This window comes from Adiantum capillus-veneris, chromosome 21 (genome assembly GCF_014529385.1).
Source record: "Adiantum capillus-veneris isolate H3 chromosome 21, ASM1452938v2, whole genome shotgun sequence".
Classification (NCBI taxonomy): Eukaryota; Viridiplantae; Streptophyta; class Polypodiopsida; order Polypodiales; family Pteridaceae; genus Adiantum; species Adiantum capillus-veneris.
Genome location: NC_140951.1, coordinates 78,909,077 through 78,933,874, shown reverse-complemented (window position 1 = coordinate 78,933,874; position 24,798 = coordinate 78,909,077). Strand labels below are relative to the sequence as shown.

The 24,798-nt window shown below is 45.9% G+C and overlaps 1 protein-coding gene and 1 pseudogene across 3 annotated transcripts in view; both read right to left on the bottom strand.

Annotated features, from left to right (window-relative positions):
- LOC147431202 (craniofacial development-like protein) overlaps positions 1-24,798 on the bottom strand; it is a 109,468-nt gene that overhangs the window by 39,440 nt on the left and 45,230 nt on the right. The window lies entirely within an intron of this gene.
- LOC147431203 (uncharacterized) lies at positions 21,572-22,134 on the bottom strand (annotated as a pseudogene).

The following is a 24,798-nucleotide window of genomic DNA, read 5'->3' as shown; positions in this document are numbered from 1 at the left end:
AAAAGTATCCGACATTTGGGCCACATTGCACTTTTGGATGCGGTCCCAATGAGGATAGATGGTCAGAAGACCAGTGGGAGCCCAACGGAAGCATCTCCTAAAATTTAGGGAACTGCTATTTTGGGCCGTGAAATGTGTTCGCGTCATTACCTCCGGTATGACTAGGGGAACATTTTACAACTCTGCCGCGAAGTCAACTGGGCAACCGGTCAGGATATTTTTAAGCGGCGAACCCGAAACGGGAAAAAGCTTGTAAATGCGCCAAGTGTCACATTTTTGTGAACTTTCCTCCTACAGAAAAATGGGCGCTGATTTTTAAGCTGGGTGAGGCCTTCATTTGCAGTTTGTCATCACAGGTTAAGAGCTATGGAGTGCTTCCTTTCCCTCTCATGTACAGTGTGGTGCTAGGAGTGATGCCCTGCACACTCACACTGCTCTCTCTCTCCCCTACGTGCAGTTATGTGATGCCCCACAAGAGGGCTACTCATTTGACTGATGTACAGTTGTGTGGGTTCATGCTTTTGTGCTGAGGCAAGAGCTTCCTTGAACAGGAACAGGGGTAGCTAGCTGCTGCTCCAAAGCAGGCACTGGTGAGGGTCATAACCTCACCATACAGGTGCAAAATCAGCGTTGTGTATGCGCTGTAATTTTACTGTTTTTTTCAGCCATACGGACGCCAAGACCATTGGGAATCGTGCCCCACTGGCAGAGGACAGTTAGGGGACTGTTTGGGGCTGAAAACAGGGCAAAAACCAGTAAATACAGCGTGCTGAATTTACTCTTTTTGGGCAGGAATCAGAGGGTATAAGCCAGTGCAAGTGAGTTCTAGCAGGGGAATTGGTTTTGCGCAAGTTTTGGGGCTGTTATGCTGCCGAAATTTGGCCAAATCAAATGGTATCTAGGTGGATACACGTGAAGGATTCCCAGGACCTTACCTTGTAATTTACCCTCCTAAAGAATAAAGAAATACCGAAAGGGGCGCCAATTTTGGGGCCTACAGGTTGTCGGTGTCTGCTCGGAGCATTCTAGCTCCCGAGCCGTGTGTATTCAAGTGTTAATTCCCGTCGCAGGTTCTCTTTGTAAAGTGCTCTGTGTGTGAGTCTAAAGTAAAGAATTTCGGGTGAAAGCCAACGCCTACCACCCTATGGGCCGGTTTCATGGTTCCGTTGCCGGGATATCAATCACTTTTTCCTCAAAGAGTGAGCCTGGATTGTTCAGGGTAAAGACACACAGTGCAGGAACACGGGGATTACACTATGGCCGACAAGGGGAAGGGAATTATGGAAGAGGGTTCCTCTTCAAAGGACAAGCAGGAGATTCCTATGGTTTTTGAGATTGGCGAGAGCTCACGGCCACGTCAGTCTGTACCTCCTGTCAACGTGAATGTCCGTCCAGTAGTACAGGGCTTTATGACAGGGCAACTTGAGGATGATGCGTTCAAGACTCAGTTAGTTGCCGCAGTGAATGTCTTTTCACAGCTGGTGCAGAATCCGAGGTTTATGGAATTCTTGCAAGCGCCACAAGTGCAACAACAAAATAGGCAACCTACGCCGCGTATGGAGCTTGTTGATGCTCAAGCCAGGTACTTCATGTGCCGCAGGAGGAAAGGGAACACTCGCATGTTGCGGAGTCGGGGGCTCCAAAGCAGGTTCCTCCCGTGCTTGAACAGGTGGCTAGAACGCCTATTCCACATGTTATGCTAGTTCAGCCCGCCACCTTTCAGAGCCAGCATGCTGTCTTGAATGGACAGGAAGTTGGATACTAGGCTATGCACTCAGTTTTTCCACCACCCACGGTACATCCTGGGTATGTCGGGGGTGGATCAGTGTTCCAAAGTATGGCAGGTTATGCGCCTGGAAGTTTCGGGGGTGGATCAGTGTTCCAAAGTATGGCTGGTTATGCGCCTGGAAGTCAGCCGTACATGCCAGGAACAGTGTTCGGGGGTATGCAAGGCATCATGCAAAACCCCATGTATGGTAGTATCGGCATGCAGCAAGGTTTCCACTGCAACCAGGGCCAGTTTGGGGTGCCACAGGGTCATTTTGGCATGGCTGGTTTTTCTGGACAGCAGCCAGATATCGCACCTCTGACACAAAATGTGAATGGCCAACACATGCCGATCATGCCTAGTACAGTGCCCATGTTGCAGACCATTCCGTATGACAACTTGGGGGCACTAGAGAAGCCGAAGGCTTACAAAGAAGGTGGTGCAGCAGTAAAGTTCAGTACCTTCAGTGGTTTCGAGGATAAGACAAAGGCCCTCACTTTCCTCCAGCAGTTTGGTACAGCTTATGCGGGAGGGAATTTTACAGAGGCCTCGAAGGTCAGGAAAGCTGCCACTTTCTTAAAGGACAATGCGCTTACATGGTGGACGACATTGTTAATGCAAGGATAGGCACCTGCCACTTGGGTTTACTTCAAGCAAATGTTTGCATCTGCTTGGCTATCAAATGAATTTGAAGACGACGTCTTGACAAATTGGCACCAGCTTACTTCAGCTTCGTGCAAGAGCTTGCTGGAGTACAATAGGAGGTTTTGTAAAGCGTTACTCTCAGTGACCTCCTACAGATTTGTGCCATTGACAGAGCAGATAGAGAAGTACTGTTGTGGGCTGCCTAAAGGGCTTCGCGATTACTCTACAAAGAACAGAGTGGCTACCCTTACTCAACTTATGGAAGTTGCGAACACTGGTCTTGCCTTGTTGAAAGGAGAGGACAGTGGATTTTCGAGCAGTGACAAAGGAGGGCAGCAAAAGAAAAATTCAACGAAGAAGCCCTTTGTGAAAACGGCTCCTGATGCGTCACAGGGGTCAGAAAAGGCCACTAAAGACAAGGATTCAGCCGGGACTTCTGGAGCGCAGGCAAAGAAACAGAAAAGAAAGCCTTTTGTGCGCAAGTCGCTCGAGGAAAAGAAGGTCCTAATGGCTGAGAACAAATGCTTTATATGCGAGCAACCTGGTCACTTTTCTATCACTTGTCCACAAAGGAAAAGGCCAGCTGACTCAGAGGATAAAGAAGACCAGAAAGGCAAGAAGCCTAAACCCACGGCAGGTTTAGTGCCAGACATGGTGGGTGACAGGCCCAACACAGATGCCAGTGAGTTATGCAGGGCATGGGGTAAAGTTAGGGATCAGACGGCACTCATCTTTTTTGATCCAGGTGCCAAAGCCAACTTTATCTCACCAGAGTTAGCTATGAAGCTCAGCATCAGAGCTGAAGAGATGGGGTACACAGCAGAGGCAGGGTTGGCATGTCCTGGCCACTCAAAGTGTGTTACTCCCATCATTGGAAAACTGCGTCTGCATATTCAGTCGTATGTGGACACTGAAGAATTTTACATCATGCCGTTGGAAGGTTGTGACGCCTTGTTGGGGATCCCGTGGATGTTCCGAGTGCATGGAGTCTTGGATGTAAAGCTTAAAGGAGAGTCGGTCCCTATTGTATCTGCTTCTGCTATCACTTCTGTAATAAAGAATCATCTTTCTGTGTACTTGATTTTTGCACGTGATGTCTCAGATAGTGATCAGTCAAATTTATCTGTGTTAGATAAAGAAAGGTCAGCATTTTTGCAAAAGTTTAGTGATTGTTTTTCTGATTCATTATCGTCGCAATTGCCGCCAGAGAGACCTGAGGACCATCGGATAGATTTGGTGCCAGGGTGTAGCCCACCAAATAGACCTCCCTACAGGGTTAGTGCGGCGCAACAGAAAGAGATTATGGGCCAGGTTGAGGAGTTATTAGAGAAGGGGCTGATTCAGCCTAGCTCTTCACCCTTTTGCTCCCCAGTGCTCCTAGTGCAGAAGAAGGATGGCTCATGGCGCATGTGTATTGATTACCGTGCGTTGAATAAGAATACCATCAAGAATAGGTTTCTTATTCCTCGTATTGATGATATTCTCGATCGTTTAGAGGGTGCTGCAATTTTCGGCAGGATAGACCTTAAGAGTAGGTACCATCAGATTCGTATAAGGCCAGAGGATGTGCACAAGATTGCGTTTAGAACGACATTTGGTCTTTATGAGTTTCTAGTGATGCCGTTTGGGCTAACAAATGCTCCTGCCACGTTCAACAGAATGATGGACCGGATTTTCCGCTCGCATCAACAGTTTGTTGGAACGTTCTTCGATGACATGATAGTGTATTCGAAAAATGAAGAGGAGCATAGGCGTCACTTGACCATTGTGTTCGAAGAGCTGCGCAGTCACAGGTTACTTGTCAATCCTAAGAAAAGTGAATTCTTCCTCGAAGAGATCCACTTTCTGGGCCACATAGTCTCAAAGGATGGTGTTAGAATGGATCCCGCAAAGGTCGAAGCTCTCAAGACATGGCCAGACTTGAAGACTGTGCACGATGTCAGAAGCTTCTTGGGATTGTGTTCCTACTATAGAAGGTTTATCAGAAATTTTGCAGAGATAGCATCGCCTCTTTACGCATTGCAAAAGAAAGAGGTCACTTTCAGATGGACCCAAAAAGAGATTTCAGCTTTTAGTCTCTTAAAGGAAAAGTTGACTTCAGATCCAGTTATTGTTTTGCCAGATCTCGGGAAGTCATTTGTGGTCCAGTGTGACGAGTGTGGCAGTAGCATCGGAGCAGTGCTAATGCAAGACGGACGGGTAGTAGCTTATGAAAGCCGAATTTTTCAAGGGCCAGAGAGAACTATGCAAGTCTATGAGAAAGAGCTCTTGGCCGTGATTCATGCGCTTTCTAGTTGGAAGCACTACCTCTTAGGTGCTGATTTTGTTGTCCAAACAGATCATCGGACCTTGCGATACTTCTTGACACAGTTAAAGTTATCCGAAAAGCATATGCGATGGGCAAACATTCTTTCCATGTTCCACTTCCAGATTATGCATGTGGAAGGCAAGAAGAATGTTGTGGCTCATGCGTTATCAAGAAAGCCACAAATTTCAGCTGTGTCAATTTCTTATCATCATGAGTTAGATGACATGAAGGAACAATATACTGCTGATGAAGATTTTGCAAGGATCTTTGAACAGTTACAAGAGGGGCAACATCACGAGCACTACCTCCTCAGAGATGGTTTTATGATGATGCATGGCAGACTTTGTGTCACTAGGCCACTGCGACATAAGGTCATGGAAGAGAGTCATGTCCCACCGTATGCAGGGCATCGTGGCATTGAGGCAACAGTTAAAGCGGTAGAGACGTTCTTCTATTGGCCTACCTTGAGGAGAGATGTGGATGCCTTTGTGCGAGCATGCATAGTTTGCCAAAAGGTCAAGTTTGACAGGCAAAAGGCACCATGGTTGTTACAACCACTGCCGATTCCGGATAAGCCATGGGAAAGCATTGCTATGGACTTTATCTTTGATCTTCCAAGGACGCCAACAGGGAGTGATGGTATATGGACCATTATCTACAAGTTCAACAAGCAGGCCCATTTTATCCCTGTCAGGAAGAAGATAAAATCTGATCAGATGGCACGCTTGTTCATGTACAATGTATTTAAGTACCATGGTATGCCACAATCGATTATCAGTGATCGTGATCCTCGCATGACCAGTTTGTTCTGGAGAGGATTGTTTGAGAACATGGGCACTACGCTCAAGTTTTCGTCTTCGTTTCATCCACAAACTGATGGACAGTCAGAAGAGGCTAATTCTACTGTCTTAGATCTGCTGAAATGCTATGTGTCAGATAATAAGGGCAAGTGGGAACAGTATTTGCCTATGCTTGAGTATGCGTACAATAATATGGTGCATTCGTCTACTGGCAAAGCACCTTTTGAGATTGTCGAAGGCGGCAAAAAGGTTCCTCCCATTTTGCATACAAAGGACAAGATCTTTGAGGCAGATCGATATGTTGAGAACATGGATGAGATGTATAAGAAGATTAAAGTTGCCTTGGAGAAGACTCAGGCAAAGCAAAAAAAGGCTGTTGATCGTCACCGTCGTGAATTGCTACTATCACTTGGTGATTGGGTTCTGTTAAGGTTCGAAAAGGCAAGATTAAAGAAGATGAAGGGCAAGGAACGGCTGTTTCCTAAGCTCAGCATGCGTTACTATGGGCCTTTTCAAGTGCTTGACAAGATCAGCGATGTGGCTTACAGGCTGAAATTGCCTGATGCATGGAAGATTCATAATGCGTTTCACGTGAGTCTTCTAGGACCCTTCGTGGGTGATGTGCCAGAAGATATGCCAGATGACGATCAGCCAGAAGTTGAGGAACTTGATGAGATCCTGGTACCTGAGCAAGTTTTGGCACATAAGGACAGAAAAGTTAAAGGACAAGTTGCAAGACGCTATTTGGTGAAGTTCAAGAACTATCCACCTATGGATGCAAAGTGGATGGAAGAGCATGAACTGTCAAAGTCACCAAATGTATTGCAGCTTTACCTTGAAGCCTTACAGCCTACTTATGCCCCAACCCAACGTGTGCAAAGGAGGGGTAATGATAGAGCTAGTACATCAAATGTACATATGAATTCAGTGCCATAGATGGAAATGGCAAAAGTATGAAGGCCTCATTAAGTCATTTGTATCTATGTATGTTACGACCTTTCTTGCGGATACATGCGATGATACAAGAGTGTTGATAGCACAAGATCCTCAGTGGCGTGTATTTATGGTATGCAATCGAGGACGTTTGCGATTTCAAGAGGGGGGTATGTCACGAGGACGTGGCAGTTATTAACCATGTCACAGAGATGTGGCAACTGCTAACCTTGGTTTTTGGTTTCTTTCCAATGGGGTTTATTTTATTTGTTTTGAGACCCTCTTTTTGAAGTAGCAAACGGTCGGACATTGTATGGCCAATGTGAACGGTAGATTCACCCGCAGACGGGAAGTGGTCGGCACTGGAATTCGTATGATAAGAGGATGTCTAGGCTCAGAGCAAGATCATATAGGTCCCCCCGTCGCACTTAGCAAGTTGGTGGATACTAGGAAGTAAACTCAATAAAGGCCTAAAGTCAAGGTGGGACTACCAACAAAAAGTATCCGACATTTGGGCCACATTGCACTTTTGGATGCGGTCCCAATGAGGATAGATGGTCAGAAGACCAGTGGGAGCCCAACGGAAGCTCCTAAAATTTAGGGAACTGCTATTTTGGGCCGTGAAATGTGTTCGCGTCATTACCTCCGGTATGACTAGGGGAACATTTTACAACTCTGCCACGAAGTCAACTGGGCAACCGGTCATGATATTTTTAAGCGGCGAACCCGAAACGGGAAAAAGCTTGTAAATGCGCCAAGTGTCACATTTTTGTGAACTTTCCTCCTACAGAAAAATGGGCGCTGATTTTTAAGCTGGGAGAGGCCTTCATTTGCAGTTTGTCATAGGTTAAGAGCTATGGAGTGATGCCCTGCACACTACACACTGCTCTCTCTCTCCCCTACGTGCAGTTATGTGATGCCCCACAAGAGGGCTACTCATTTGACTGATGTACAGTTGTGTGGGTTCATGCTTTTGTGCTGAGGCAAGAGCCTCCTTGAACAGGAACAGGGGTAGCTAGCTGCTGCTCCAAAGCAGGCACTCGTGAGGGACATAACCTCACCGTACAGGTGCAAAATCAGTGTTGTGTATGCGCTGTAATTTTACTGTTTTTCAGCCATACGGACGCCAGGACCATTGGGAATCGTGCCCCACTGGCAGAGGACAGTTAGGGGACTGTTTGGGGCTGAAAACAGGGCAAAAACGAGTAAATACAACGTGCTGAATTTACTGTTTTTGGGCAGGAATCAGAGGGTATACGCCAGTGCAAGTGAGTTCTAGCAGGGGAATTGGTTTCGCGCAAGTTTTGGGACTGTTATGCTGCCGAAATTTGGCAAATCAAATGGTATCTAGGTGGATACACGTGAAGGATTCCTAGGACCTTACCTTGTAATTTACCCTCCTAAAGAATAAAGAAATACTGAAAGGGGCGCCAATTTTGGGGCCTACAGGTTGTCGGTGTCTGCTCGCAGCATTCTAGCTCCCGAGCCGTGTGTGTATTCAAGTGTTAATTCCCGTCGCAGGTTCTCTTTGTAAAGTGCTATGTGTGTGAGTCTAAAGTAAAGAATTTCGGGTGAAAGCCAACGCCTACCGCCCTACGGGCCGGTTTCAGGGCGCCAGTCTTTGGGGCCAATACCTCTGGGCGCAGAATTACGTCGGGCCGTGTCGAATCTATTGAAGTGTGAAGTAAATTTGAGTGATTTCTCGTGTGTCGTGCCAAATTCACGACTTGGTGTGTCCAAGTCTGTTACAATTCCCCCAATTGGAATAGAAGCTTCTCTAGATTGTTGTGAAGAAGCTCTTGCGTTGTCAGGTGCCGGAGGGTAAAAGATCTGAGACATGACAAGCGGTAGCATAAAATTCAGGAACTGTTGGAAGTTTTGTTAAAGTTATGTCATCTCAGTGAATTGCCCAATGTGATCCCATTATTTATTTTGGCTTTTAGGTATTTATTTTACTTATTTGTCAAAGTTTGGGTAGGGCAATTTACTTAGATGGGTATATATACAACCCATTGCCCCCATTGTACAGTGTATCAGTTATTCATTGCCAAGGTTGGTTGGTTCAAGAGTCTCTCTCTCTCTCTCTCTCTCTCTCTCTCTCTCTCTCTCTCTCTCTCTCTCTCTCTCTCTCTCTCTCTCTCTCTCTCTCGTGCTTTCTCCCCTTGGTCTCTTCGCTTCCGCATCGTGGACTTTGACATGGTATCACAACCGGTGGAGTTAAGCTCGCATTGAGAAGATGTATGGAGATCCCACACTGACACGAGAAGAGAACCGACGGCAACACTATCACCCCTCTGCAGCCAATGTTTTAAAACACTGCTATCGGAGCTCCCTGCGATCCTCGTTGCTGCATTTGCGTTTTAAAACATTAATGCATTGTGGGTTTCCTTACTCCGGTCGCGCTGCAGGCCCATGTGCGCGTGTTCCATGTTGTAGGTTGCATTTTAAAACGCCCTCCTTGCAGCACCATCAACGGCACCTGCGTGGACTCCTCGAGGGCAGCAAAGCGACAGGATCTGGCGTGCGTTCTGAAACGCCGACGATGCTCCCCTCCTTGCTAGCGACGACGGTCCTCCCTCCCCAACCTCTACGTTTTAAAAAGCCTATACCAGTTCAAGATTCCTTGACAACGACCACTTGCCCCACTTGCTGGCGGCCCAAAGACTCCTGCAGGCCATAGGGTTTTAAAATGCTACTTGGCTGTGGGTTTTGAGCGCCCCTTGAACATTGGAGGAGAACCCCCCCCCCCGGGAGTGGATTGTCTTGGAGATTTTGAAGTGTAAATTTGCAGAACGGAGCCCATCTCTTTTGGAGACTCTTTTGGAGACTCTTTTGCAAAAGTTTCGAGAGCTTTTGGAGCAGCTTGGAAGAAGCGTAGATTGAAGCTCAAGAAAGGGACGTGAAAGTTCTTTTTGAGGAGCAGCTTGGGAGAAGTAAAGCTTGGAGCCCATTTTGTGTGGAGCAGCCCTATGTGCAAAGTGTGTGAAGTGACTTGGAGATTGAGCGGCCACCCTTTGGAGTGCGAGAAGGTAGATAACCTTATCTCCAAATCTCGTCCTTGCAACATGGCCCCCCCTTGCTCGACAGCCAGCGATATTGATAACCAACACCAACTATCGGCTATGGAAAGCAGATTATCCAATTCCCACTTACGGGGTATGCACGGGCACAATTCTCAAGGAAGCCGTCAACTTGTTTGGCTCGAGAGTTTGAAGACAAAAGCAAATGCACGAGTTCGCTAGAGGACAAAGGCAAAGGCAAGCTTGACGAGGACGGCAGTACCAGTACTCAAATTAGTTGCCTCGGTACCCATTGTTATAAATGTGACGATGCTTTGTTTGGCTTGGGAGTTTGAAGCCAAAGATAAAAGCAAGAACTCACAAACAGACAAAGTCAAAGGCAAGCTGGACAAAGATAACGGTGATAAAGATTTGACAGTGGAGATGGGCATGACAAGCGTGGAGGTGACCATAGTGGCCACGATGCCCCCCCATTTCTAGTCAAGAGGCAGTTGCCACCACTAGCTTCGGCTAGAGAGTGGCTTGTGAGTGGCGAAGAGGGGCAAGAAGTGCTCCCTATAATTAATTTGGACCCCAGTGTTGGAGTTCAAGTTATCGGTGTTTAAATCTGTGGGTCGGAGTTCAAGGCACGTGCATCTGGCAGGGAGCCAATTAGACGTATCTAAAACACTATGGTTGAGTGCACCAATCCATTGTTGTTGGCTGGATGATGGATAGGATGTGTTTCACATAGTTACACGGGACGAGGAACGAGGAACGACAACATGCATGAAATGCCATTCCTTGTTTCGGATACTCATGTCTGAAACACTGAACAAGGATCCGGAACCGGAAATTAGGATAGGAACGAGGACCTGAAAATGGCCATTCCCTGTAACTATGGTGTTTCAAAGTTCATTATCTTGGAGTAATGTGGGCGTGATGTGTTCACAGTTCAGTTTGAGGGGTGCTCCGTGGTTTGCCACCACTGTGTGTGCACCTTGTCGGAGGAGGTCTGGGTGAAAAATTTTGTAAGTTTAGGGTCCTTCGCAAAATTCATCATCAGCTTTGTCGCATCATCAACCAATCTCCGATGTTCCATCTCTTCAAGCTCCACCTGAGTAGGCCGAGGCGGGCTGTACTCCTCGCGTGAATCTTCTTCATGATCTCTTCCCGTATCTCCGGATGCAGAGGAAGTCGACTGTTCTCTGTCTGAATCCATAAGTGTCGCTAGAAAAAGGATCGGATTTCCCGGTAGAAGAGAAATCGGCTACACTCTAATACCATTGTAACAAACTTGGACACTCCAAGTCAAGAATCTACCGCGACACGACAGGAATTCACTTCAAAAAAGTTCACAATTTGATTCGACACCGGCCTGGCGGAGTTCTGTGCCAAGAGGTATTGGCCCCAAAGCCTTTTGGTATTTCTTTTTGTATTTAAATCTGTGCTCAAAGTACAAGGAGTGAATTGGGTCTCACTCTCAGACTCTGCGTCCAGATGCTCTGAGAAGTGGGAACCCAAACCACACTTATAAAGAGTTACAAGGGATGCCAAAAGCAGAGCCCCAAAAGCTGTCAGTTTAAAAGCATTCAAAATTAAAGTAGCTTGTTCCCAAGAGCTGCCCAATAATTTGCGTAGATTTTCAGCCTTGATTTGCGTAGGCAAAAGCGTCCGTACAGCTGCCGTAAAACGCGGACTTCTCTACAGCCAGTGCCACGTCAGCACTCCGTAATTTCCGTCAGTTTTTGCCGGCCTGCCACGTCAGCATTTCAGCGTGAATTCGGGGACCAGCCAGCCAGGGATAGGGTGATGTGTGCTTTGCTCTGTTGCTCCCCATGTCCATGGCCATGCCTGACACATCACCTGGGGTGTGTGTGTGGGGTTTCTCCTGCCCAAATGGCTGCCACGTCACTGATTTGTGACAATCATGTGGCAGCAGCCCCCACAAACCACGTGCGATACCAAAAGCGGCACCGCGATTTGGCGCCATTGCATCTAGGAGTGGAATACTGCCACTCCGTGTCTACCATGTGGAATCTCTCTCTCTCTCTCTCTCTCTCTCTCTCTCTCTCTCTCTCTCTCTCTCTCTCTCTCTCTCTCTCTCTCTCTCTCTCTCTCAATTTCAAGTTGTGTTGAGGTGTTGAAGTCTGTTCAGGGTCACCATGAAACGCATTTCGGCGGGTCTAGACAAGTGAAATGTTTTACCTGATCAAGTGAAACTTGTGTCATTTCGCTAACAAGAAGTTACCGTAGTTTGAGATTTTAGGACCTAATCCCTAGATGCATGTTTCAGTCCCACGTTTCACATGCTACATCTTTAGACTGAAACTTTCCGGAGTACAACACCACGTTTCGAGAGTGGAACGTTTCGCGGTGACACAAAGTCTGTTCTGTTCCTTCGATTGGCACATGGTGCCCTCTATGGTTTCAGTGGTATCAAAGCTTCAATTATTTGCTATTCTGACTAGCAAACCAATCCTTTTGCAACAAACAAGATTGCGTTTTTGGATTCTAGCAAGTACTTGCAATTTCTTATCAATGGACTTCCAACATCCTCTCCAAGCATCTTCGCCTGTCACGAGAGACGCGCACCACGTGCCAACGGAAAAGAAATAGACTGAACGACTTTAAGCACTTCAAATAACAACAGAACTGAAAGAGATGCACGACACATGAGACAGGGAATGGCAGAGTTCCACCCTAGAGAGCACTGGCCCCAAACCTTGGCGCCCCTTTCGGTATTTCTTTATACTGCTTGAACAAGGTACAACTCCCATGGCTCTGCATTGCATCTCCCGCGGGTAGACTACCAGAGTGAGAGCCCATGGGTCATATTTGAAGGCCCTTGGCCTCAAAAGCAATTAAATGGAAAACTTCAAACTCAAAAGCATGTGATCCCAAAAACACTAGCACCAAAAGCTACCATCGCGTTTTGTGGAAATCCGTATAGCTACCACGTCAACATATCAACACGAAATCTGGGATTCCGTACAGGCTACCACGTCATCAGTTTTTACGCAAATGACCTTGTGCGTGTGTGAGTGTTGGTCTTGCTTTATTTTAATATCTTTAGGTCCCCTCGGCCCCATCGGACAGGGTCCCATAAGTTGGTGGGAACTTCTTCTTCTTCTTGTGTTGCTTCTTCAATTAGGGTTTAGGCCCCTTGGTCAAGATCTGTAGGTTTGCTCCGTTTTTCAATGGCTTGACACGTCAATAGTTTGTGACATCCCCCCTTGTTGAAAGAAAGTAATCGTCCACGATTACAGCATATCTGCAAAACAACTCAAGTTAGCTCAAAAATTTCTGAGGGACATTCCGAGGGACAATCCAAGGGACAATCAGTTTTCTCATTCCAAATCGGAGCTATTGATTTCCTGGGTTGTTGGCTTCCAAGAAGAATCTCATCCAATAAGGAGTCTCGTTCCAGATTGGAGCTCTTGATATCCTTGGTCGTTCGTTTCCCAAAAGTATCTCATCCAATAAGGAGTCTCATTCCAAATAGGAACTCTTGATATCCTGGGTCGTTGGTTTCCCAAAAGTATCTCATCCAATAAGGAATATTCAGTGGTTGCCACATCACAATGCAGCACGAATGCTCACATATGCATGTTACAAGACATAGAAACATAATGCCGCCGATAAACACTCCCCCCGTAAATAACCATCCAAGTACAGGCCATGAGTTGTTCAGCAACTCCCTCATCACTCCTCCGACATAACCTAAAAAGGTCTGGGTCGAGAGATATAGAGGCATTTTACAATGAAACGCCCCCTAAACCGCAGCCTGCGTCATTTGGAGGTTCAAGCATACAACGAAATGCTCCCTAGACATCCCGTCTGCGTTGTTTGGAGGTTTTCAAGCATACAACGAAATGCTCCCCAAACACCCCGTCTGCGTAGTTCCGAAGTTCAGACAATACCAAAACAACATTTCTCACTACTTCACCCGGGAGTAAATCACCAAGCATTGAAACTAGTATTCAAACCGGAGTCAAACTGTTCAAATTGGCACCAAGACAAGTTTGAAACAAATACCATCCATTTCAAACAAATTCCAAACAGGATCACCAAACAAGTTCTCAAACAGATTCTCAAACATAATTCAAACTTAAAAAGCAATCTTGACATGAGTCAAGCTCGAAAGTCGACTTGATTTCCTTTCTGAAACCTACACCAAGATTAGGGTTAACTTTCTTCCATAAGGTTGTCGCCGACCGCAGCATGGTTCATAAGCTCTTGATTAGTTGAAACAAGCCTCGATAGACAGTGTTCCTATGGCGGTGATGGTACCCCCAAGACATAGCAATCACACTGGACCTCCAAGGTTTTTAGCTCGAGAAAAGACACCTACTGAGAGATGTCGAGAAATTTCAAGTTGTAATCTGCTAGGGTTTTCTTGCCAAGCATTTCAAGATACCCCACTCGGCAAGAAGCTGCACTCCGAAGGAAGATGTCTGAAAGCATGTAGCTTCATGCAAAAAATTTATTGAACGCTTGCCAAGTCCTTGGAGTGTGCTGCTTGGTAGCTATAAACATCCACCACTACATGGCACTGCCTCTGGGAAAAATAGCAGCTCGAAAAAAAAGTTTTGATCCTTCTCTGAAAGTGTTCTTTATGGCTTATGCCCTGTTAGACAGAGTGATGAGGACGGGAGCGCACCGGATGCGCAATGAAGTAAGGGTGGGAGTGGATAATAAGTCAAGGGTCTGGACACGAAGATTCTTTTTTAAAAATCCCAGTGAATTTTAGAAGTGCCATCTTACTCTGTCTGCTCTTTGGTAGGACCGGTATACTTTCAGAGAAGCACACGCCTGAAGCTCTGATACCACTGTCACGAGAGATGGGCACCACGTGCCAACGGAAAAGAATAGACTGAACAACTTCAAAAAACAACTGAACTGAAAGAGATGCACGACACACAAGACGGGGAGTAGCGGGGTTCCACCCCAGAGAGCACTGGCCCCAAACCTTGGAGCCCCTTTCGGTATTTCTTTATATTGCTTGAACAAGGTACAACTCCCATGGATCTGCTCTGCATCTCCCGCAAGTAGACTACCAGAGTGAGAGCCCATGGGTCATATTTGAAGGTCCTTGGCCTCAAAGCAGTTACATGAAAAACTTCAAACTCAAATGTGATCCCAAAAACACTAGCGCCAAAAGCTATCAGCGCGTTTTGCTACGCAAATGACCTTGTGATTGTGTGAGTGTTGATCCTGCTTTATTTTAATATCTTTAGGTCCCCTGGGCCCCATCGGACGGGGTCCCATAAGTTGGTGGGAACTTCTTCTTCTTGTGTTGCTTCTTCAATTAGGGTTTAGGCCCCTCGGTCGGGATCTGCAGATTGGCTCCTTTCTTCAGTGGCTTGACACGTCAACAGTTTGTGACCGTCAAAATTTACCGATCTTGCAGAAACTTGTCACAGCCAACGATGCAGAAGCGTAGCGACCGGGGGGAGAGAGAGAGTCTCTTGAACCAACCAACCTTGGCAACGAGTAATTGATACACTATACAATGGGGGCAATGGGTTGCATGTACACCCATCTAAGTAAATTGCCCTACCTAGACTTTAACAGATAAGATAAGTGGTTTTTGTTTCATGCTCGAGTGACGATTCACTTGAGATGCCATAACTTTAACACCCTCTCTGCAGCTCATAGTGGACATAAATGGTGAGACCAAGTCGATGAAGAAGCTACCATCGACACCCCAGCAGCTACAAACTACTGGATACACCTCGGATTTGCTACCCTCGACTTTGTACTTTAGAAGAATGTCATCTTGAGCATCGGTTGCCTTTTAGAGAATTTAAACTATAGACCACGCTACGTCCAAGAATCCCCATCTGTGTATCTTTCTTTTTCCGAACCCTTTTCTTCTATTACCATTATTTGAATTTTGTCCGGTCCTAGTTGTCAAAGGTTGATCAATTGGATACGTAAGAGTAACCGAATGCATAGCAAACCCTTGCTTAGCATGTCCCATCAGTTGTTGTACGGACTCGGACTTCAGCAATAAGCAGTAATCTCATATCTCTTTGGGTAGGCCACAACAAAATCGCTCGATCTGTTCCTTAAAAGTGATCTTTTTAAAAGAAGAGGCCGGTAAGAAGGTATCCCAAAATCTCTGACAATAAGTATCCAAAGTATCTTCCTTGATCATCCAAAGGTGATTCCAAGCGGTAATCACATCACGTTCGTACTCCTGAGTGAGCCAAGAGAAAGTAAAAAATTGCTTGAACTTCAGTAACTTTGTCGGTGCTTCCTTTCGTAGCAAGAGAGTGAACCACCATGTCTGTGCATTTCCTTTCAAATAAGATGATGCCCTCCGAACCTTGGAGTGCTCTAAATAGCGCCCTCCAGAATAAGCTATGTCGAACTGTTGAATAAAAGCGAGGGCCTTGTGTGTATCTCGAAGCCTGAAAAAGTATCAAACTTAAGTGCTTGTCCACCCTTCTTGAAATAGTTGGTTTTCTTGATCTTGTCCTTGAGAAAGTCATATTGGTTGGCTTTCTACAAATGCTTTCTCTTAGAATAAAACATTGATTCATCGGAGTCCGAACTCTCAGAAGAGGATGAAGTCTCCTCCGAGCTATCTAAATATTTCCAAGATCTGCGGTGGGATCTGCTTTTCTTGGCCTTCTTCTTATTCTTTCCGTGTCTTTGGGTCGTTTCTTGCCCTTTCTATCCTCATCATTGGAATCAGAAGAGGATGAGGACGAGTTAGACACACCCTCGAAGCGTACAAGTTTCTTTGTTTTTCGTGCATTTGCAAAAGTAGACTTGTGACCCAAGTAGCCAGGATAGTCTGCGGATTGACTGTGTTCCTTTGAATGCTTCTTGGTCTTCAAAAGTTGGTTGACTCGTCGGTCGACAACGTCGTCAAGTTCATCTTCAGTGAACATCCGTGGAACAAGAGCTTTCTTCAAAGCTGACTTCAAAGGTGAATTGATGGCCATACGCCATCGAGAATGCATCTCATCAACTGGGTGCCCGGTCAAAAATTTTGCGTATTGGGGATCTTTAGAATACTGAGGCATCTGTCGAGCATAGGCATCAACTTGCTCTTGATCTGCATTTCCATTCGTTCATACTCCGTGAACCGGGTGGCCCGTACTCTTCTTCTGAATCTACAAGAGGTGGTCGTCGTCTGTTTGAATCTACCGTGCTTTCACTTAACCCTGACTTATCACGTGGGTTGTTCTGGTCCTTGCGGGATCCGTCCACTGAATCCATGTGTGTCGGGATAAGAAGGATCGGATTCTCCGTACAAGGAAAATCGATTGAAAGTTTGATACCATTGTAACAAACTTGGACACACCAAGTCGAAAATCTGGCACAACACACAAGAAATCACTTAAATTTACTTCACACTTCAATAGATTTGACACGGCCTGACGTAGTTCCATGCCCAGAGGTATTTGCCCCAAAGTCTAGCACCCCTTTCGGTATTTATTTTTTATTAACAATTGCGCAAAGTACAAATTCCGCGGTCCTCTTTGCTCAGTGCTCCCAACAAAATCTGAGAGAGAGTGTGCCCTTGATTACAACTTTATAGGCCCCATGGCTATCCAAAAGCAGTGCAAGAAAAGCTTCCAGTTCTAAATGCATCTAGTCCAAAAGCTAGCAGTGCAAATTGCGGAAATCCATACATAGTGCCACGTCAGCAACCAGCGCGTTTTGCGGACGTCTGTACAACTTGCCACATCAGCAGTTTCCACGCAATTTGTCTTTCTGGCACATTTTTATTGCCTTGTGTCCCTTGGGCCCCGTCGGAAAGAAACAATAAGTTGGAACAACTTTAAAAATCATTATTATTTGCCAGAAATTTTCCGGGTGGTCATGCCACATCATTATTTTGTGACAAGAATTTTTTGTTAGATCGTTGCAACACCTAATCTTGCACCATCTTTGCCACCACCGCCTCCTGTGTTTCACACTTTGAGCCCGTATGCATATCCTTATTATCCACCACCTATGCCTGCAATTTCTCAACCTAAAGACTTCAAAGAAGGTGGATCTACGTTTAAATTTTTCACTTCTTTTGGAGTCAATATCAGAATGCTCCAAGAATTTGACAATATCTATCCACTTGAGAATTAAGCTAAAGAATCCAAAATTTTTGGAGCAATCGCTTTCCTTAAAGATAATGTTATGCAGTGGTAGAGTTCTTTATCCACAAAGCCTTACACTCCAAGAACATGGCAAGCTTTCAAGAATATCTTTGCTCGAAGTTACCTGGCCTTATATGGACAACTTGAAAATGCTAGGCACTGAAACCATGGAAGATTACAATCAATTCTTTTGGATATTATCTTCTAGTCTCCTTTAAAACTTTTACCTTGGAGGATTAACGTGAGCGCTACACTCACTACCTCCTCCACTTCAAGAATATTGTATGTCAAAGCAAGTCTCTGCCATGCAAGAGCTTATGGACCATGCTGCTGCCGGTTACAAATTAATGAAGAGAGACTTGAATTTACACTTGAACCTTAACAACCTCGTAAAGAAAATCCTCGACCACAACGTTCTAATTCCATGGATTTAAGTCCAACTTATAAAAGATCACCCAAAATAATTATGCTACTGTTATTATATTTAGACACTTTTTGAATTGTATTCTCTTGTTTGACTTTGTTTTTTATGCCTACCGAACTTGTCTAGTAATAGTTTCAGTGATGTTTGATTAACCTCTAAACAATGCGGACTAAGGTCTGGGGAATGAAAATGGATTCTCAACGACGTAGTTTACGGTCGAGGGATCGTTTAGTTATACTTGTAACCTCCAAACGGGGCAAATTGCCATCTGAACATCATTTAGTTGTAGATGGAATTCTCTGAACGTGAGTTGCGGTCTAGGGATCGTTTGGTTGTAATTGGAATTTAACTTTGTTCGAGCAGGCTGTAGCCCTGAGCGCCCTCCAGATGGGCTCCGTTTTGGTCTTCATGTTTTGTGACAGCATCTGTGTTATTTGCATGATAGTTTGTGAAGCATATGAATCCAGTCCGTCAAAGGTCCAACTTGGATGAGATAGGCTAGGCATGTGGTCTTAGTGCACCAAGACATCTGTAAAGGATCGATATGATTTGGGTGTCACGTGCGCACCTCACTTGCGCTATGTGGACATGCTTCTGCTACAGTCTAGCATGAGTCATTAGCTTAGGACTGAGCCTTGCACCTTTGTGAGCCTCTAGTAGGACGAGCATGTCCAGGCCAATCATAGTTGCATACCCTCTCTTGCACAGTTTAGTCATTTCAGCATATAGGTGTTGTACCACGTGAACCACCTCTTAGCACCTTATTTTTTATTAAGGGATTTTCAGCCTATTTTCTGCATGGTCGTGGGGTCTCATTTAGGCCTGCTCGACCCAGCCTTTGTCACCTATAAAGGGCAGCCATTGGGCGCTAGAATCAGCAGAGGAGGCAGCAGAAGGCAGCCAGCGTTTTCAGCCTCGTCTCCCTGGCGTTTCCAGCCCAGGTCAGCCAGCGTTTCCTCAGGCTCTCCATCAGCGTTTTCAGCCTTCATGATCAGCGTTTTTCAGCCAAAACAGCCAGCCTTTTCAGCTTGGAACGCTTGCAGATTTCAGCCTAGCCTCGTCATTGGTTGCAGTCCCTTGCCATCGACATTGCTAACAAATTCCAGCATTCAGCCTTAGCGTCGTCGACATAGTACCTCAGCACCTAGTAACCCTTGTGCCGTGGCTCGGCATAAGGATCCACAGACCCATCAAGAACCTCATCGTCGTCAACATAGATCCATAGAACCTCGTCGTCGACATAGACCCATCAGTACCTCGTTGTCGACATCGGATACACGAAAACCCAGATCTTGAGTACCAGGATCTACTTGTCTCTTGTGCGGATATGGAATGAGTTGGAGACAAGATCCCTAAACCTCTTCTGCATTTGCATTCGCATTCGCATGTAGCGTGCATCCACTTTCGTGAACGAGAAACCCTTGGACATACCTCCGAGCACCCTTACCTTTCAACTTCACCTGCAATGTTTTCATGACAGGACTACTCAAGTGGTCAGTACTTGCTCGCAAGGCAGAGTCAACACCAAGGCTGGTATTCTGCAACAGTAGTAAGGCTACCTAGTAACTCAGTGTCTACTTCGCAACAGGACCTACATCCACAATACCCACGAGTTTGGAGGAGTTTTCACTGGTTATACATCCACAAGCATCAGAAGCAGTTAGCATCAGCAGTACAGAAGAATCCAAGAATAGAAGTTCGGCAGTTGTGCCTCACCTTTAACAGGGGGGGATGTCACGTGTGCACTTCACATGCGCTACGTGGACATGCTTCTGCTACATTCTAGCATGAGTCATTAGCTTAGGACTGAGCCTAGCACCTTTGTGAGCCTCTAGCAGGACGTGCATGTCCAGGCCGGTCATAGTTGCAAACCCTTCTTGCACAGTTCAGTCATTTCAGCATAGGTGTTGTACCGCGTGAACCACCTCTTAGCACCTTATTTTTTAATAAGGGATTTCAGCCTATTTTCAGCATGGTCGTCGGGTCTCCTTAAGGCCTGCTTGGCCCAGCCTTTGTCACCTGTAAATGGCAGCCATTGGGGGCTAGAATCAGCAGAGGAGGCAGCAGAAGGCAGCCAGCGCTTTCAGCCTGATCTCCATGGCGTTTCCAGCCTAGGTCAGCCACCGTTTCCTCAGGCTCTCCATCAGCGTTTTCAGCCTTCATGATCAGCGTTTTTCAGCCAAAACAGCCAGCGTTTTCAGCTTGAAGCACTTGCAGATTTCAGCCTAGCCTCGTCATTGGTTGCAGTCCCTTGCCATCGACATCGCTAACAAATTCCGGCATTCAGCCTTAGCGTTGTCGTCGTCGTCGACACAGTACCTCAGCACCTAGTACCCCTTGTACCATGGCTCCTGCATAAGGATCCACAGACCCATCAAGAACCTCGTCGTCACCATCATCATCGTCGACATAGATCCATAGAACCTCGTCGTCGTCGTCGACATAGACCCATCGGTACCTCGTCGCCGACATCGTCCTCGTCGACATAGACCCATCAGTACCTCATCGTCGACATCATCATCGTCGACATAGACCCATCAATACCTCGTCGCGTCGTTGTCGGCATAGACCCATTAGTACCTCGTCGTCGACATAGACCCAACAATACCCATCATCATCGTCGACATGGAACCTCTCAGCACCACAGTACCCACAGTACCATCAGTACATTAGTAGTACCCAGCATCAATAGCATCAGCACCCATTAGCATTAGCATCTCAGCATCTAGTCATTGTATCAACATTGTGCAAGAATAAAGAAAGTACTTGCTCTCTTGTGTCTCTTTTTCTTTCAGTTCAGTTCAATTATTTCAAGCGAAGTAAAGTGTCCCTTGGTTTGTGCAGAGTACTAGATCCGAGCTAAATCCTTAAACAATTCTGTTGCACCTGACATTGGGTTTGATGACTAACATCACTATCAAGGTGGAACCAAACGTAAAATACTGTACGTATTCGGTACGTAAGGTACGCAGTCCTATATGGATTGAGGTTTAAGGTACGTAAAAATACGCCCTATTGGTAAAACCCTTAAAAATTAGGAAAAACATTTGAAAGTTCACAAATGAAGCCTACAAATATATAAACTATCAATCTATATGGCTAAATGAAAAGGCCTACTTGCATTAAACATAAATCAAGTGACCTACCATGGTCCATGATATGAACATGGGACACAATACCAGATTTCAGTAATAGTATGACAGACTCGATACCATAATCTCAAAAGCAACATAGCATTGTAAGGTAAGAGACAATGTACATCAATGATCAGACAAGAGTGAAGATCCAAAGATTGACTAATGATGATTAAAATACTGCAAATACAAAACTCAACACTACAATCATCCCGGCATAAAAATGGCATATCAATCATGACCAATGAGAATGACATAGCAATCATGACCAATGAGAATGACATAGCAATCATGACCAATGTCTGATGCCAACTACAAAAGCTTATAAACTAGCAAGGTGCAAATGCCAAAAGTTAAAACTAATACATAGCATGAATAATACTAGAAAAAACCCAATGGAGTCCTCAGTCAAGAGACTCAAGTCTCTCTCTCCCAAGACAACTAGCCTAGAACTCATCATCGGATGAAGATGAGCTCTCTGCAGAGAAGAGAATGTCTCCATGTGACAAAACATTGCCCTCGTCGTCGTACTCTGGCTCCACAACCATAGACACCTGTGGCTGCTCTGCAACATCCTCAAGATCCTCCTCCTCTGTGGCGTGAATGAGACGAACAGCCTCATTTGCACGGCCTCGTGCTTTGCGGACAGGAAGCTTTCCTTTGCAAATGCTCTCACGTCGTGCAATATCTAGATCTGGAGCTCGCTCTAGGAGTGGAATGCTGTATGCCGGTGCTCGCGATCTAGTCACACGCCGATCCACACTCTCCAACTCTCTATGAAGTAATCTCCTCTTGCTCATCTCTCGTCTGCTGCTCAATGTTCTCTATAGTGGGATCAGGCACCATCTTAACCTGCGTGGGATCTACCTGCTCATAGAAAAAACCGAACGTACGTTACAAAGAGTTCGATCATATCATCATAAGTAAAATCGACGAGTTAACAAAACCACATATTTAATATTACCTGCTTTGGTGTCCCCAAAGCATGGTAGGCTCGCACAAGCTTCATGTTGGCTCTACAGTAAACCAACCTCTCTAGTTGTGCAGTGCTTAGCCTATTGCGTATTTTGGTGTGCATCAATGAGTAGGCACTCCAGTTGCGCTCACAAGCACCCGCAAAGCAATCCTTCAATTGGGAAATTACAATGATTTAGGGTTTAGTATTTACCTGCAAAAGTGGCAATGGTTTAGGTTTAGTATTTACCTGCGAAAGTAGGCGTAATGCAAGATCCGTAAGCTTGGGAAGACCCTGTCTCCCATAGCTCTGCCACCAAGTCAAAGGAAACTTGGTGGCCTCCTGCTCAATGCCACTGGCCGCACAAAGGAAGGACCTAAGCTGTTGATGAAGCTCGTCATCTCAGCATCAATCTCCAGTTGTGTGTCCTCGTCATACCTCAACGAGATGTATGAATCGCGCAGTGCAAGCAAATCTCTATCATGGAATAGTTCTGGCTTTTTGTAGAGAGGATGGAGACATGCAGCCATTCCATGTATAGGACAGCTCATGAACGTCCACCAACTCTCCACAATAGCCAGTATGTCATCTCGTCTACACACAGCCATCAAAAAAGAAGCATCTCAGTGTAGCAGCTCCGAGCTACCTAAAAAAAACAATTGCCAACAATTGTCAATGATGCAATCAAGGAAACATACCGCTGTTGAGACAAAGAAGGACACTCTGCAATGTGGCTCTTCATCTGCAAGAACAGATGGAAAACCAGCCCCAGTGTGGACCCCTCCATATCCGTGACACGCAGCAACACGTGAACAGGCTGCAAAGCCACTGTGAGAGATTGCACCTCTGTCCACGCCTCTGGATGTACTTAGTGTTCTCCTGCTGGGAATTGTGCATGTCTCTCCATTTGGGATCCACCACTATTTGCATCAGGGAATCCCTTAGCTTGAAGAGCCTATGGAGCACCAAATACATATAGGCAAACCTGGTTTTTGAAGGCCGTACCATATCCAACTGGCTGTGGCTCCTGAAGATGGCAAGTGCTTGGTGCTTCTTGCGGAAGAAAGTGGTGATCTTTGTTGCATTAGACACAATAGGCAGCACCCAAGGGAGTTTCCCTATCCCCTCCATGAGTAAATCAAGGCAATGTGCAGCACAAGGGGTCCAAACTATGGATGGAAACTCTGCTGAAATCAAGTCACCCATTGCTTTGCAATTTGATGCATTATCAGTGACAACCTGTACCACATTCTCTGCGCCAATGTCTTTAATGGCCTCCCGAATGTGCGTGTAAATGCACTGACCTGTGATACGTTCCCCTGCCTTCCCTGCATCCACAGCTCGCAAAAAGTAAGTGCCAAGGCAAGATGACAAAAGAATGTTGATGATGTGTCGTCGACGTATGTCACTCCAACCATCTGAAATGATTGTGCACCCAAATTGTTTCCATCCTGCCTTCACTGGAACCAAAGCCCTGTCATCAAGCCTTGTCGTGCGCATTTTCTTGTACTCTAAGCCAGTCCATGTATCTGTGGGACCAACCTGAGCAATAGCCTTCACCATCCTTTTCCATTGGTCAGTCCTCCAAACAGTGAAGGAGATGTTGCACTCAATAAGAGTGCGAGCAATCTCCATCTCCGCCACCTTTTGTCGCTCCTTGATCCAAGATTGAGTATGCACACGCGAGGGCAAGGTGATCTCCCGAGGCCCTGTGACATCCTCCGTATCATTAACATCCTCAGAAAACACATCCTCAACATCTTGCATGACACGAGCCCTCTTCCTGTTAGACTGAGCCTGTGCACTAGGTTCACTACTTCCCACCGTTTGATCTTGAGTGTCCATGTCCCCAAGGTCTCCGAGAAGGGCATCATGAAGAGCACCTTGCGTAGATTGTTTTCCCCTACCTTTGTTTCCTCCTGCCATTGCTGGAAATTTTTCTACAATCAGTTGATCTTTTACAGCAGGCGGCACCTTCTTGCATGCTCCACAATTGGCTGTAAATCCTATTCCCGTCAAGTGCCCGACGACACGAGTGACCGTACTGGTCTTCTGCATCCCACAATACTACTTGCATTGCCAACGTCGTGTACCTGATCCGGATTGCCCTGGAGTCTTCACAATCTCAATGACATTAGTGTGAATGTTCCAAAGGGGGTTGGCTTCGCGAGGCATAGTGTTTTCTTCGCAAGAAAGGCGCTCACACACCTGCTCTGCACCTGCTCTGCAACTTTTATAGAAGCGCACACTCTCTTGTAAAGAGTTTTGCCCAAAAAATAAAACGCTACCATATCACTCCAATGGACGCCGCACACGTTGCCCAAAATTTAAAAAAAAAATTATTGCACCGTACGAATGCAATCCGTACGGTACGGATCCGTATTGTACGGACGTACCGTACGGATGTCATCCGTACGTACGTACGGTACAACCTTGAGATTCACTATGCTTGGATATCGCCAGATCTGACAAGGATGAGATGGCTAGATAGAAATCTAATTGTGGAACTATATGGTGTAATGCAAACTAGAGAATGTACTGCCTTGTATTGATGCTCATTGGAATGTATACATAAAGGCAGTGTCCGCTCAAGAATCGGATTGACCTTTTGTAGGTGTTATCGCGAGCGATTACTCCTCTTCAACAAGAGGAAGGTGGCCGCCGGGGGGGGGGTTCACAAAAGTCATAACATGGCAACTCTAACCAGAGGAGAGAAAA